General features: G+C 48.2%; 1 protein-coding gene across 9 annotated transcripts in view; it reads right to left on the reverse strand.

The window, feature by feature from the left end:
• The window catches only part of PHKA2 (phosphorylase kinase regulatory subunit alpha 2), a 311,493-nt gene extending 297,996 nt beyond the window's left edge, over positions 1–13,497 (reverse strand). For all 9 annotated transcript variants that reach the window (XR_011600403.1, XR_011600402.1, XM_070943836.1 and 6 more), the window contains exon 1: positions 13,250–13,497. The gene's annotated coding sequence lies outside the window, so the exon portion shown is untranslated. The remainder of the gene's footprint in view (positions 1–13,249) is intronic.
• Positions 13,498–14,568: the final 1,071 nt, after the last annotated feature.

Here is a 14,568-nt window from a genome sequence, read left to right on the forward strand (position 1 = left end):
GATCTGTTCTTGCTCTATATTTGTCCAACTCAATCTACTCGATGCTATCCACGTTACTAGTTTCCAATAGTATCGAGGTTTCAAATCATGCGTAAGTGTAGTTTTATTTTTCGTAATTAACGAATATCTTTCTCACGCTCTCTCCATACCCTTCGGCTGTTCCAATTTTTTGCGCTGTCACCTTCCGTTCAAAATGGCTCCGCTCAATCCTCCCGTCACCGCTTCTCTTATCTCTTTTTCTGCCCTTCTCTGCCACCAGCATCTACTTCTTGCTATACAATGATTTTTGGGTTTTCTTAAATTTTAGTCTCCTGTTGATGACTTTTCTTTATCAATCTTCGCTTCCCACTCACGCAGTTGTCAGCGCCTCCGGCCAGCCCGGGAAGGCTGGTTTTTCCTCGCACTGGATTAAGGGATTTATCTTGTCCCTTCGAAGGAGTTGCGATCTCCTCCGAGGTCCTAAGATGTTCCCCTTTAAACTATTGATCTCTACGGGATCAATAACGCCTGTTTCGGCTCCAAATGTGGGATTGTTAGGAACCCAGGAACGGAGCCCCGTCCCTTTCATTCCTAACCGCTGAGGTCGCCGCCGGAAGTCAAGGGTACCCTTTCCATTGTATTAGGATTGCAACTGACCTCTATACATCCTGGAGTCTAATATCTTCTTTATCTCGTAATGGGTCTCTCCTTCCATCACAATAGGGGGAGGAGGTGGTTGGGTCTGGGGTCTTATGTTAGATCCAATGGATCATTTCAGCAAGCTACAATGAAATACGGGGTGTATTTTCCTTAATATTCGAGGGAGGCTTAATTGCACGGTCACAGGGTTAATTATTTTTACTATAGGAAAAAAACTTTGGTCCCAATTTCCTGCTAGGCAGTCTCAATTTTATGTATTTAGTGGAGAGAAAAACTTTGTCCTCCACCTGAAAGGGGGGTTGAAGCGAGCGGTGCTTATCTGCTTGTTTTTTATATTCAGCTGCTGCTTCAGAGAGCGCCTGTTTTTGTATTCTCCCACTACTTTCTCAATGAATCCATCCATTCTGTCAACGACATGTAGGAAGGGGGTTCTCTCGGCAGTTCTGGCATGGGGACAAATTCCATGTCACTGGTAACTTGGAAAGGAGTTAGTCCAGTGCTAGAATGCACAGCGTTGTACGCCACTTCTGCGAATGGCAATGTCCGCCCAATATTTTTGCTGGTAATCCACATAGCATCTGATGTATTGTTCCACCATGGAAATTGGCAGAGGGTAGTCTGGAGCAAGCAGTGAAATGGGCTTGCTTCGAAAATAGATCAACGATGATCCAGATCACTGTGTCCCCACACTTTCTGGGAGATCAACTATGAAGTCCATTGCAATTTCCTCCCAGGATCTGCTGGGATCTGCCACCTATTGAAGGAGACCTGGCAGTTTGCCGGGACTATTTTTCATCGCTGCGCACGTGGCACAACTTCTAACATAGTCTTCCACTTCCGCCTTCATTTTCGGCCACCAAAACTGCCTCCTGGTGAGGTGTAGCGTTTTCAGGAATCCGAAAAGGCCGGCTTGCTTGAAGTCGTGGCTACGTTGAAGCACCTCAAGTCTCAGGGTGGAGGGACGTACAATTTGGATCCCTTCCACACCAGTCCTTCCCTCATGGTGAGGATGCCTTGGTTGTCCTTGAACCAAGGGTCTGCGGGCAGTGCTGCCTTTAATTTGGCAGTCCATCCATCCTGGCCGGGGTCTGGTGGCTGCCTGGTTCGACTCCTGGTGATAACTTGGGCGGGCGGCTGCAAATGGAGAGGGATTAGGGCGTGGACCACTTCCTCTCGGTGGCTGTCAAATTGAGGCTTTCTCGAGAGTGCATCTGCCAGTACATTTTTCCCTGCCGGTATGTATCTCAGCTCGAACTTGAAATGTTTGAACTATTGAGCCAAGAGGACTTGCTTGGAGGACAATTTCCTGAGAGTCTTTAGGGCCTCTAGGTTCTTGTGGTCCGTCCAGACCTCGAAAGGCTCCTTGCTGCCTTCCAGGAAGTGTCTCCAAGCGAGTAACACCCATTGAATGGCATAAGCCTCTTTCTCCCAAATGGCCCATCATCTCTCCGTATTGTTAAGTTTCTTGGATACGTTGGCGCATAGTAGCAACTGCCCCTTGGAGTCCCTTTGCAGGAGCACTGCAGCCACTACCACGTCTCTGGCATCGGCTTGGACAATGAATTACCCCTCTGGGTCTGGATGTTGCAGGATCGGTTCTTGGGCGAACAGTCTTTTCAGTTTTTCAAAAGCTTTCTGGCATTCCATTGTCCACGTGAGTGGCTGCGATGGCTTCGGTTTTGTTGGTGTGGACCCCGTCTTTAACAGTTCAGTTAGGGGCAGTACCACCTCCGCAAAAGCTGGAATGAATTGGCTATAGAGGTTAGCAAACCTCAGGAAGCTTTGGAGCTGTTTTTGGGTGCTTGGGGGTTGCCAATCCAAAACGGCTTTAACTTTGCTTGTGTCCATCTCTATCCCGTCACTAGAAATCTGGTATCCTAAATAGTCTAGTGAAGTCTTATGAAACTCGCACTTTGACAGCTTTGCATAGAGCTTAGCAGCAAGCAGTTTTTTCGCACCTGCCGGATGAGTTTTATGTGTTCTTCCAGCGTTTCACTGAATATGAGAGTATCATCCAAGTAGACCAGAACCCCCTTGTATAGGTGCTCATGCAGAATCTCATTTATGAACTGCATGAAAACTGCGGGGGCATAACAGCATCACTTTGAATTGGAAGCTGCCAAGGGGGCAGTTAAATGCGGTCTTCCATTCATCCTCCTCCCTAATCCGTATACAGTAGTAGGCTTCCTTCAAGTCCAGCTTGGTAAAACTTTGCCCTTTGCCAGGTGATTGAGCATGTCCTTCATGAGTGGGATAGGGTAGGTGTTCTCCACGCACACTCAATTAATTCTACGAAAATCCACGCAGAGTGTCATCCCTCCGTATTTCTCTTTAAACAGCACAGGGACCGCCACTTTAGATTTTGCAGGCTCTATGAATCCCCGATGTAGATTTGTGTCTATGTACTTCCTCAACTCCTTCATTTCGGTCGGAGTCATTGAGTACATCTTTGGCTTGGGAAGTTTTGCCCCCGGCATGAATTCTATCGCACAGTCAGTCGGGCAATGGGGGGGGGGAAGTAAGTTGCAGTCCTCTTCACTAACCCCCCCCCAAGTCTTGATACTCCCGGGGCACCTGCTGGCTGCCCGGCGGGACATCCAGGGCCGGGGCAGCAGTCCTTGGAAGGGTTGCTTTTTCCAGGTTCACAATCTCTGGGATGGGGAGTTCTTGCCTCACTGGTGGCAATGGGCCCAGTCCAATTACTATCTTTCTGTAGCTGCCATCCCAGGAGATCGTGGGTCCCCACTTATCGAGCCATGAGAGCCCCAAGATTATGGGATTTGTCATCTTGGGGGCGACTACGAACCAGAGGAATTCTTTGTGGTGCCCCAGTTCTCACTTAATGAGCTCCGTGTGTCTGGTGGAGGGGCACTACCAATTAGTGAGCCATCCACCTGCTCAAAGCTGATAGGCTGTTGGAAGGGTCGAGTGTGTATGCCTAGTTGCTCGATTATGTGGGGGCTAATTAAGCATCACGTGCAGCCGGTGTCTATGACTGCCTCCACTTCTCCCTGGGCTCTGGTCTGGGGGACCTTTAGGATAACTTTCAGGACAAAGGGGCAGATGGCTCCACTCACCATCAGTTTGTCCTCGCTGCTGTCTTCCTCTGCGGAGGGGGAATGGGAATCCCCGGTCAGGCTCCCTTCCAACCCAGCGGGCTGGATGAGGCTCTCTGCCACTTGCTTGGCGCTCCATCCCTTGTCCAGCAGTTTCTGCAGGGTTTTCTTTGGTCCTGCCTGAGCAGGGGACTGCACCCAGGGCAGGGGTGCTGGAGCTAAGCATTCCAACACTTGATGGCTCTGCTGACCACATTGATAGGACTTGATGGTCCTGGGCCTCATGGGTGGCGGTTCTGCGGTCTTCTTCACCTGAGGGGCCATTTAGCCGGCTTTTCAGCAGCTGGCTTCTTTGGAGGGTGGAGGTCCAGATCCAGGGCCACCACATTCTCATACCACGCTTGTATTCAGGTTGGTGTTCCCCTTATGTTACAGGTCTGCCTCAGGTCCAGATCCAGGGCTTCCTTGAAGGTGTGGACCAACAGTTGCTCTGGCCAATCCTGTAGCTTCCTGGCCAGCCTCCGGGAATTCCCACACAAGCTCTTTGGTGGGCCTCCCAGCTTGCCTCAGCGTGGTGATCTGGTGCTCTGCTTCTACTTGTTGGGCAACGTTGCTGAACCTCACCCTCATCAGCTGGACGAAATTGTCTGCGTCCTCTAGCTCTGGAGCCCCCTCATCATGAAGCTCAGCTATCCACTCTGATGCTTCTCCCTCGTTCATGCCTTCAGCGATGGCTGAGATAAATTTACAATCGGAGGGGTATTGGTTCCCATACTGATCAATGTAGGCCCAGACTTGGTTCAGGAAGTATGCCAGCTTCCCTGGGGTCCCATTAAAGGTTGCCTGGAAGGTGGGGGCGCCACGGCAGGCGCGGGCTGCTGAGCCAGGACTTGCTGCGGGTTCACTCGCATCTGCTGTGGGATCACGGTTTGGGGTTGCAGCTGGACCGCTTGCTGTGGAAACTTCATGTGCAGTGGCATCGAGGCAGGCGTCCCTTGACACTGTACTTACCCCTGGCCTGGGTAGTAAGCCCACCCGGGAGGGATTTGGCTCACAGGTGGGAACCCCATCCCGGGTGGCAGCTGCGGGGCTGGCAGGCTCCAAGCCCCTTGCAGCTGGATGGGAACTCCATGGCTGGCATGGCTGGCTGAGGGGTGTGTGTGTGCGGTCCAGAGCAGCGGGGATCCATGGCTGGGCTTACCCAAAGCAACAGGCCAGGGGTTGAGCGGCATGGGGCCGAATGAAAAGTCATTGCTGCTTCAGCCCATTGTGCTGCTGGCCCCTGGCTCAGGAAGGTGAATGTTGGTTGTGCCAAGGTCCACTCTGGCAGCCTGGTGCCGGCATGCTGGGGCATCCCACTTACTCTGAGTCAGTTCAACTGCTCCTGCAGACCAGCTAGGCATTGGCTGCGCGCCGGCAGCAAGAGCCCCCATTCCTCGGAGTGCTGGCGGTGCGGCAGCTGCAATAACTCCCATTGCAGTTCCCACATCACTCCTCGAAGCGGGGTGGCTCCGCTGGCTTTGCCTTGCGCTGCCAAGTCCTGCTGCAAGCTTCACTTCGGCAGTTGCTCCTTAGGCCAGGCACCCAGTTGGGGGGCAGCCTACGTGGCCTTTATTGCTTCCACCATCCCAGGGGAAGGAGAGTAGAGGGTCTCAGGAACCGTTGCTGAGCCGGTGCTCCCTCTATAGGCTTCTTTTCCTCCTCCATCTTCCCTGAGTCTTCGCATTGCCCTGGATTGGGTCGGTGCTTGGGGCTCAGGACCCCGAACAGCTCCCCAGGGTTGAGGAAGCTGTTCTAATTTTAAAGCAGATTCGGGTTAATGTCAGGGTTCCAAGTAACACCCCCAATGAAATCAAACTCCGAGGCTTGAAGTTCCTCAAAGCTAACTTTTATTAGGGATGTCATATTGGCACATCTGGGAAAACCCGAATCTGAAAGCTTCCAAGTTTTCCTCACCCAGAAGAAAATTCAAGACCTTGCCCACATCTCCCACATGTCCCCAGATCTCCAATCAGTTCTTTCCTGAATAGAAGACATCCTCCAATTTCGTCTTTGCACAGCTGCCAGACACCATGGCCTTGAACTTCTTAGAGAAGTTTGTTATGGCTATCTCTACTTCACTCAAGCAATCCCCCCTCCCAACTTCCCATGGTATGATTGGGGCAGGCCTGGATCCTCAAGGCACACAGCTAATATGCCTTCCAGGCATGACAAAGAGGTGACTTGAAGAAACTCTGGCAAAGGCATAAATTCCACCCCAGTAGCCACTCAAAAGGGGGTAAACCCAATGCTTCTGTGCACAGAATGATTGTATGCCACCACAGTGAAGGGCAGAAGCTCAGTCCAATTGATCTGCTGGTAGTTCACATAGCATCAAAGGTACTGCTCCAGGAATGCATTTGACTGTTCACAAGCTTTGTTCGTTTCCAGATGATGTGCAGAGTTAAGACCCTGGGGAGGAGTCTAGGAGCCTCAGGATTTCTCACCAAAATTTTGAAGTGAACAACTACTGGCCAGCCACCTAGGAGATGTTGAACTAGCAAGTGTTAAGGCCATATCCTAGTTGGCTGGCCAGGAGGCAGAAGTCTTGGACGTACTCAGTCACTGGATGTTTCCTTTGCTTTAGGGAATGGATATGGGCTTCTACGTGTTGAGCTGCTGTAGGGTCCTTGAATCATTCTCGTAGGGCTTGCATAAAAGCATCAAGATCATCAAGCTCTGGGGCTTCCTAGGAAACTGGCCTTAACACTTGCTGGTTCAACATTTCAGAGAGAAGTTAAACAAGGATCTTGTCAGCCCTCCAGTCCCACTTCTCATTGAAGGGGAGCAACATTTTGAGATCAAAGAAATCCTTGATTCCAGAAAACATAGAAGTAGAGTACAGTACTTGGTGGCTTGGAAACATTTCCCTTCCTCTCAATCGAAATGGGTGAATGAGCGAGATGTTAGAGCTCCAAAGCTTTTACAAAGATTTCACAGTAAATACCCTGATAAGCTTTAAGAAGTTTGGGATTTATACGTATTATATGTATGTTGAATTTCTATCATTTGATTCTACTCTGTCTATTTCCATTTGTTTTTTTTAGGACTAACGTCTCTTCTGCAGGCGGGCCGAATGTCAGCCTCATGATGCTTGCTTGCTTTCGGCTGTCATTGTAATGGGAGGGGGAGGTATTGTAGGTATTTGGGAGGGGGGAAGTGAGCTGGTGGAGATGTCTCGAGAAAGGGAGGAAAATTCTGTCTTTTTAGCAGCTGCAGAGGGAGCTGATAACTGTCAAGGTCAACCGTTCCGGCATACCAAATAGATGGGGCCGCCTAAAGAAGTACCCCACATGACACCTTGGGGAGATGTAGATTGGACATTTACCTTGGGACTGTGGGGGGAAGGATTTGGGGAATGCTTTCAATATGTAATTTTTGCGCCTATTGCCTCAGACTTTGTTTTTCTTTCGCTGCATTCAGTTCATACTCAGTAAAAGTATCTTTCTCTACAAACATGGAGTTGGGGTTTTTCTTTCTTGAGCTTTGAACGGAGGCAAGCCTGACAGATCTGTACCAGAATTACCTGCCCAGGGGGTGCCACATAGCCTGCAAGCATGGTACCGCGTGGCCACAGAGCTGGAGATCGACCTGATGGAATTCCATGAACACACCGAGCATGAGACCTGACTCCACCAGCCAGCAGAGAGGTGAGCAGCTCCCAGGGGAGGGAGGGAGGGCACTTACATCCAGAGGAGGAAAACCCCATCAGAATCTTGGTGGCTGATTTCCCTGTGGAAAGGTGGGAAGCCAAGCTGCCAAATGCCTCGCACCGTGGCCAATGACTACTCCCCCTCCTCCAAGCCAACCAAAGAAGAAAAAACTCCACCAAAAGAGAAAACTCATACAGGGCAGTGGGTAGTAGAGTTCTCCCCTCCATACAGTAGGGAGAGGGAACTCTGGCCCTGTCAAGATGAGACCAGTCTTCTATAAGAACAACAGCAAAAGAGAAGATGACCTGATAGGAAGTGGCACCATCATCCCTGATTGCTAGCGTGGAGATTTGATGTACTCCTCAGGAGTAAAAGGGACCCTTATGGCCTTGTTGGACTCGAGGTGCACCAGATGCCTGGTCAGTCCCCAAGTGGTAGAGAAGCTAGGAATGAGGCTAAGGGAGCCCATAACATTTTCCCAGATAGACAGTTCAATAATGGATTGGAATGCCAGTGACTTCCCTAACTGAACCTGTGAAACTAAAAGTTGGGACCCACATAGTGATTTATTGTGACCCGGGGATGACAGAGGCCATGGTCCTGGGCCCGGCATGGTTGAAAAAATGGAGCCCATCTGTCAATTGAGACAGAGACAAATGGCAGATGTAAAGTAAAACCAACCACTCCGAAGCACTCTCCTCCAGATTGACCGCAATGATATGGGCCCAACTTGTGTCATCTGGGTACATCACCCTATATATAACGACCCATGTGGTGAAAAACGTGAGCCAAGAAATGGGCTCGGTGGCTTGGTCCACCAAGGGGGGTGTCTGCCAATCCTCCCGGATATATTAGAATATATCCAGGAAGTGGAATGCCAGCTGACACCACTGATGCTAGGACCCTGGCTGCAAGCACTTGTGCCAAGACCCCAACCTTTGCTTGTGCCATCAGTGCTGCTGGTTGCAGTGGAGAAATAGGCATGGCAAAGGTCATTGCTGCTTGCATTGGGGCTCCAGTCTCAGCTACAGCTGCTGCTGCCACTAGCTGGAGTATAGAAGGAGGGAGAGTCACCAGGCCCATTGCGGTTTTCAGGACCCATAGGCAGGCAGTGGCAGCTGTGGTTCCTGCCGTTGTTTCTCCATCCCTCCAAACTTCTCTCTCAACTGCTCCATGGACGGGCTGCAACCAGCAATTGCGATCTTCCACTCAGTGGGGTCATTCCATTCAGCTAGTCACCTCACTTTCCATTACTGCCTTGGAACACATTGACCCTGGCAGGGAGAAGGGGATCTTTAGCCTCTGTGGCCTTACCCATATTCCTCGCCCAGCGGGCTTCCCTTACTTGCTGCTTTATGGTTGCGAATGGCTGCTCAGACTTCTCAATTCTTTGCTTCAGGCATATGCCAGCAGCTGGTGTCCATGTTCCGTTTTGAAGCAGTACCGGTTCCTCTCAAGCCAGGATCTCTGCCAGCTTCTTTTTCTCCTCTGTGTCTTTGGCCGCAACTGACATCTCAAGGTTGACCTCCTGGTAGAGTCTAGGTAGGCTATTACTGAGAGAACTGGCTTAATGTCACCGTCCCAATATGCTAGCCAACAAAAGAAACTGCTGAGACATTTTTGTTCTCCAAGGTTATCTTTACTGAAAAGCCACGTGGGTAGAGAACTGGAAAAGCCAACTCTAACATTTCATGTGTGACAGCATAAGATAAATTCTCCTTCCCCCATCCTCCCATGGTCCTTTGTCCACCAATCAATTGTACCTGGATTGTTCTGATAACAATCTGTTAGCTTTGGACCTTCTCAACGTTGGTGACCTTGGAGTGGAACTGTCTCTGGCTCCAGATGGCACACTTGCATTCCAGAGTTTCTGTCCCAAATCACCCATACATTCCAATGCTGTCTCTCCCCATTCCCATTATTGTTCTCTGGTTGCGAGCAAGCTGCGTAGTGAGTCAACTATGACAGTCACTCTCCAAAGAGTAGAAGTGATATAATTGAAAAGATAATAATTTTGCTGGAAGGGCAATGTTTTGTCGTCGTCCCCCTGCCAGTTTTTCAGGGTGACGATGGACTTGGAAAACAAAATTTCCTACCTCTAGATTTAAAATCCCACTAACCCCCAAACTGGCTTAAATTGAACCCTTGGAGCTTGGGCCAATTCCTGAAGATCTGGCACACGACTCGGCCGAGGACTTGGTAGCTGCCTGGGATCGGGTGGCTGGTGGGGCCTTGGATCGAGTCGTGCCTTTGCGGCCTCTGACCCGGTGTCGATCCCTCGCGGCTCCTTGGTTCACCGAGGAGCTGAGGGAGATGAAACGCCGGAAAAGACGCCTTGAGAGCGGTTGGAGGGCCAGTCTCGCTGAATCTGACCGAACACTGGTAAGGTCGCATATTAAGACCTACCTAGTGGCGATAAAGACGGCAAAGTTTAATTACTTTTCCGCCTCTATTGCGTCATCAGGAAATCGTCCAGCCGCCCTGTTCAGGGTAACCCGCTCCCTGCTCCATCCGGGAGCGTGGGAGGATCCCTTTGAAGGCAGGGCGGAGGATTTCGGACAATACCTATATGACAAAATCGCTCAGATCCGGGGGGATTTGGACTCTGACTGGGTAGATCAGGGCAGGGTGACGAGGAATAGTCTTGAGAATGTTACCTGGGAGGAGTTTGATGCTGTGACTCCCGATGATGTGGACAGGATTTTGGGGAGACTTAGTGCGGCCACATGTTTACTGGACCCGTGTCCCTCCTGGTTAGTACTGGCCTCCCGGGAGGTTACACGAGGCTGGCTCCAGGGTGTTATCAACGCTTTGTTGAGTGAGGGTCACTTCCCCGCCGCCTTGAAAGAGGCGGTGGTGAGGCCTCTCCTCAAGAAGCCGTCCCTGGATCCAGCAATATTGGCCAACTATCGTCCTGTCTCCAACCTTCGCTTCCTGGCGAAGGTTGTTGAGAGTGTGGTCGCGCGACAGTTTCCGCAATTCCTGGAGGAAACATCCTATCTAGATCCGTTCCAGTCGGGTTTCAGGCCTGGGCACAGCACGGAAACGGCATTGGTCGCGTTGGTTGATGATCTCTGGAGGGCTCGGGACAGGGGTTGCTCCTCTGTTCTGGTCCTGTTAGACCTCTCAGCGGCTTTTGATACCATCGACCATGGTATCATGCTGCACCGGTTGGAAGAGTTGGGGATGGGGGGCACCGTATTACGGTGGTTCTCCTCCTTTCTCTCCGACCGGTCGCAGTTCGTGTTGGCCGGGGGGCAGAGGTCGACCTCAAGCCTCTTATATGTGGAGTGCCTCAGGGGTCGGTCCTCTCGCCCCTCCTGTTCAACATTTATGTGAAGCCGCTGGGCGAGATCATCCGTGGCTTTGGGGTGAGATACCACCAGTAAGCTGATGACACCCAGCTGTACATCTCCACCCCAGGCCACCCCAACGATGCCCTTGAAGTGATGTCCCAGTGCCTGGAGGCTGTGCGGATCTGGATGGGGAGGAACAAGCTCAGGCTCAACCCTTCCAAGACTGAGTGGCTGTGGCTCCCGGCATCCCAATATAGTCAGTTGACTCCATCACTGACTATTGGGGGCGAGTCGTTGGCCCCCACTGAGAGGGCTCGCAATCTGGGAGTCCTCCTGGATACGCAGCTGTCCTTGGAGGAACATCTGACGGCTGTAACCAGGGGGACCTTTTGTCAGGTTCACCTGATTCGCCAGTTGCGGCCCTTTCTTGATCGGGATTCCCTGTGCACAGTCACTCATGCCCTCGTCACCTCTCGCCTTGACTACTGCAACGCTTTCTACATGGGGCTCCCCTTGAAGAGCACCCGGAGGCTCCAACTGGTCCAGAACGCAGCAGCGCGGGTAGTGACAGGAGCAGCATGGCGCTCCCATGTAACACCGCTCCTGCGCGAGCTGCACTGGCTCCCAGTGGTCTTCCGGGTGCGCTTCAAGGTGTTGGTTATCACCTTTAAAGCGCTCCATGGCATAGGGCCTAGCTATCTTCGAGACTGCCTGCTGCCACCGACGACCTCCCATCGACCTGTGCGCTCCTACAGAGAGGGCCTCCTCAGGGTGCCATCAGCCAAACAGTGTAGGCTGGTGACCCCCAGGGGGAGGGCCTTCTCTGTGGGGGCACCTACCCTCTGGAATCAACTGCCTCCAGAGATAAGGAGAATCCAAGACCTCAGTGTCTTCCGCCGTGCCCTTAAAACCTTCCTTTTCCAGCAAGCTGGGCTGGCCTAATTTTTTAAGTGTTTTTAAGTGTTTTGTTTATTGTTTTTAATTAACGGGGCCAAATTTATATATGTATATTTTTAACTGTATTTTAATATTTGTACTTGATGTTTTTACTTGGCTGTTCACCGCCCTGAGTCCTCAGGGAGAAGGGCAGTATACAAATTAAAATAAATAAATAAATAAATAAATAAATAAATAAATAAATAAATAAATAAATAAATAAATAAATACTATGTATTAACTTGATGTCCTTGTCCACACTATGTATTAAAACATAATATGGTTTGCTTGTTTTGGCTTTGCCATAGTAATTTATAAACCATGGTTTATAATTTGTCATACATGAACACAGGCTGCCTAGAACACTTCTTTTCCTAAAATGTCGTAAAATATGTTTATCAAGTAACACTAGAGCTACTAGATCCAGACTACACAAATCTATCATGACCACCAAATGGGCAGAAAGAGATATAAAATACTAAACAATTGCTGCTATCTTGGGCGACCTTTTGAAATACAGATCACATATATATTTTGCTTATACCAATCACTAAAATATTTCTGTCTGGGAAACATTCTGATAAAACCCCTTAAATTCATATGAAAATTTGAACAAAGAAAGCAATTGTGCCTTTAAAGCAGCTGCAATTATATATATACTATATTAAGACTATAGCAGTTGTTCTAGTAAATTTTCTGCTTCTATTAGTCCAGACAGATCTGAAACCTATTTCTGCAAAATGCAGCTCTAAAATTAATCAATATATGGAGACAAACTAGTCGACTGCCTAAATTGCTAATATTCAAGATTGTTTTCCTATGTGTGAATCTAGACGGCCATTTCCTGTTTTCTGGAGCATGCCTTATAAGAAACTTTATGTTTACCACATCAAGCACAATAGTGTTTGTTAACTGAAGGAAAAAAACACTAAATTTCTATTTGGAAGTGTTTTAGATAAGGGGCCATGTAACTTTCTGAATGTTTTCACTTTTTTAAACCTTAACATGAGTAATTTACAATGTGGTATGTAAATCTTGCAAGGAATAGCATGAGTTATATAATAAAATGAAAATAAAAGATAAACCACAGGATCCAGATTTGAAGACTTAATGTCCTCCTTTTCCAACTTGCATAGTCCTTCTGATGCATTGGTGTTGGTTGAGAATTTATAGGGAACATAACCGGAAAGGGACCAAATCATCATAAAATCACAAGCATTACAATTTGTATAGAATTTGATTAGGAGAGCAAAAAAGACTAAAGCCTTTGTGACAATATTAAAACATATTACTTCATTACACATTATAGACTCTACGATATCCTCCAATACCGAAGTAAAAGTGATTCCAAAACATTATGACACATAAATATTTAGATAGAAACACAAATATACGCAGCAGGACTAGGAAGTGGTCCCAGTGTCATCGAGTTTGGCTCTCAATAGATATTTATTAGATACTTCATCGCAAACTAACCCCACTTCCTCGTAAATCCGATGCGCCATGGATCTTACCTGCCAAAGACTGACACGGGCTCTAATTTTCCAGCTAGCGGCAATCTGCTTCTCCAAGCTATTCTGTCGGAAGGAAATATTCATCGTCCCCTACTCCAAAAGTAAAACCAACCTACCAAATTCTTGCCTGCCCAATGCTACAGTCGATGTTGTCCTCTAAGAATCCAATGGCTAGTTTGCAAGGTTGCAGCAAGGGAGTCTTTGTAGCCGATCACAGGGTTTCGGGTGGGTGGGGTGAAGACGGCTCTTCCCGCGGGAGTCCGCGACCCTAAACATGGTTAGGCGAGGCTAATTAAGTGCACGCGCCACCGAGGCCTGAAAAACGCTCCTTCCTCATTATTAGACTCTTTACAGGACCCACAAAAGCCCGAACCAAACACCACCTCTTTCTCAAAAGGCTCGCGCTTTTAGCCGCGTCCTGAAAGTTCAGTAGAGAGCCTTAAAGCTTAAGATATGGACATCGGTCTTCAGATGCAGGCTAGCGACGGGAAGAGATTTTAATCAATAACGTATAGGCTCAGGGTAGAGGGAAAGCGCCCTTCGTTTTATTTTTACCGTTATGTTAAAGGTATTTTTATGAGGCTGTCAGGACTCGAATGGCTGCAGATCGCCTTTATTTTGCGTCAGCAGGATCCCAAGGAGCGAGTTGGTGATTCTGAAGGTCGAAGTTATGCGTTTTGCAGGTCGTGATTCGCTCATATAGAGTTACAAGCTTTAAAGTGGGTTTAAAATTACTGCACTGCTTAAGGATAGCTGTGTTAATACTTGTAAAACAACCGCGAATTACTTTAAAGCATTTTGGGCAGATAATTTTAGACTTCAGACTGAATGTCCTTGACTAACCACTTCTTTGAATGTATATTTATTTAAAAATTTGTCAGCCATATTTTAACTTTTTACCAATTCTGCTATGTGGTATTTTATACAATAGAATCTGTAGTGATTTGAGAGATTAAAGATTGAAGTCCTTGCAAGACCAAATCATGGAGTGCATTTTGTATAAATTATCATTTTTATGGATGAAAATATTTTTAATATAGCGATACAACATAAATATCATTGTGATATGTTCACCAAAACGCATTATGGTATCTTGGCTACTGTTACCGGTAGGAGATATTTTATAATGCTTAGATATATCCCTCATTTCATGCACACTCAAGAGTAGTTCAAAAGAAAATTTCTGTTAATTTTGTTTATAGGAAACATATAGATAGATAGATAGATAGATAGATAGATAGATAGATAGATAGATATAGGGCAATATATTTAGTATAATGACAAAATAGTCTATTGTATGTGGATGGGTTAAATAGCTCAAAATTAAGTCATTGTAAGAATATAAAAGTAAATTCAAGTATCAGGCATGGAGATAATTGCAGGATGCAATTAAGACTTCATCTCAGCAGTATTAGTTGCTGAGATGGAAAATAGT

Source organism: Pituophis catenifer, unplaced genomic scaffold (genome assembly GCF_029215685.1).
Source record: "Pituophis catenifer annectens isolate HBS135680 unplaced genomic scaffold, rPitCat1.0.hap2 SCAF_4, whole genome shotgun sequence".
Classification (NCBI taxonomy): domain Eukaryota; kingdom Metazoa; phylum Chordata; class Lepidosauria; order Squamata; family Colubridae; genus Pituophis; species Pituophis catenifer.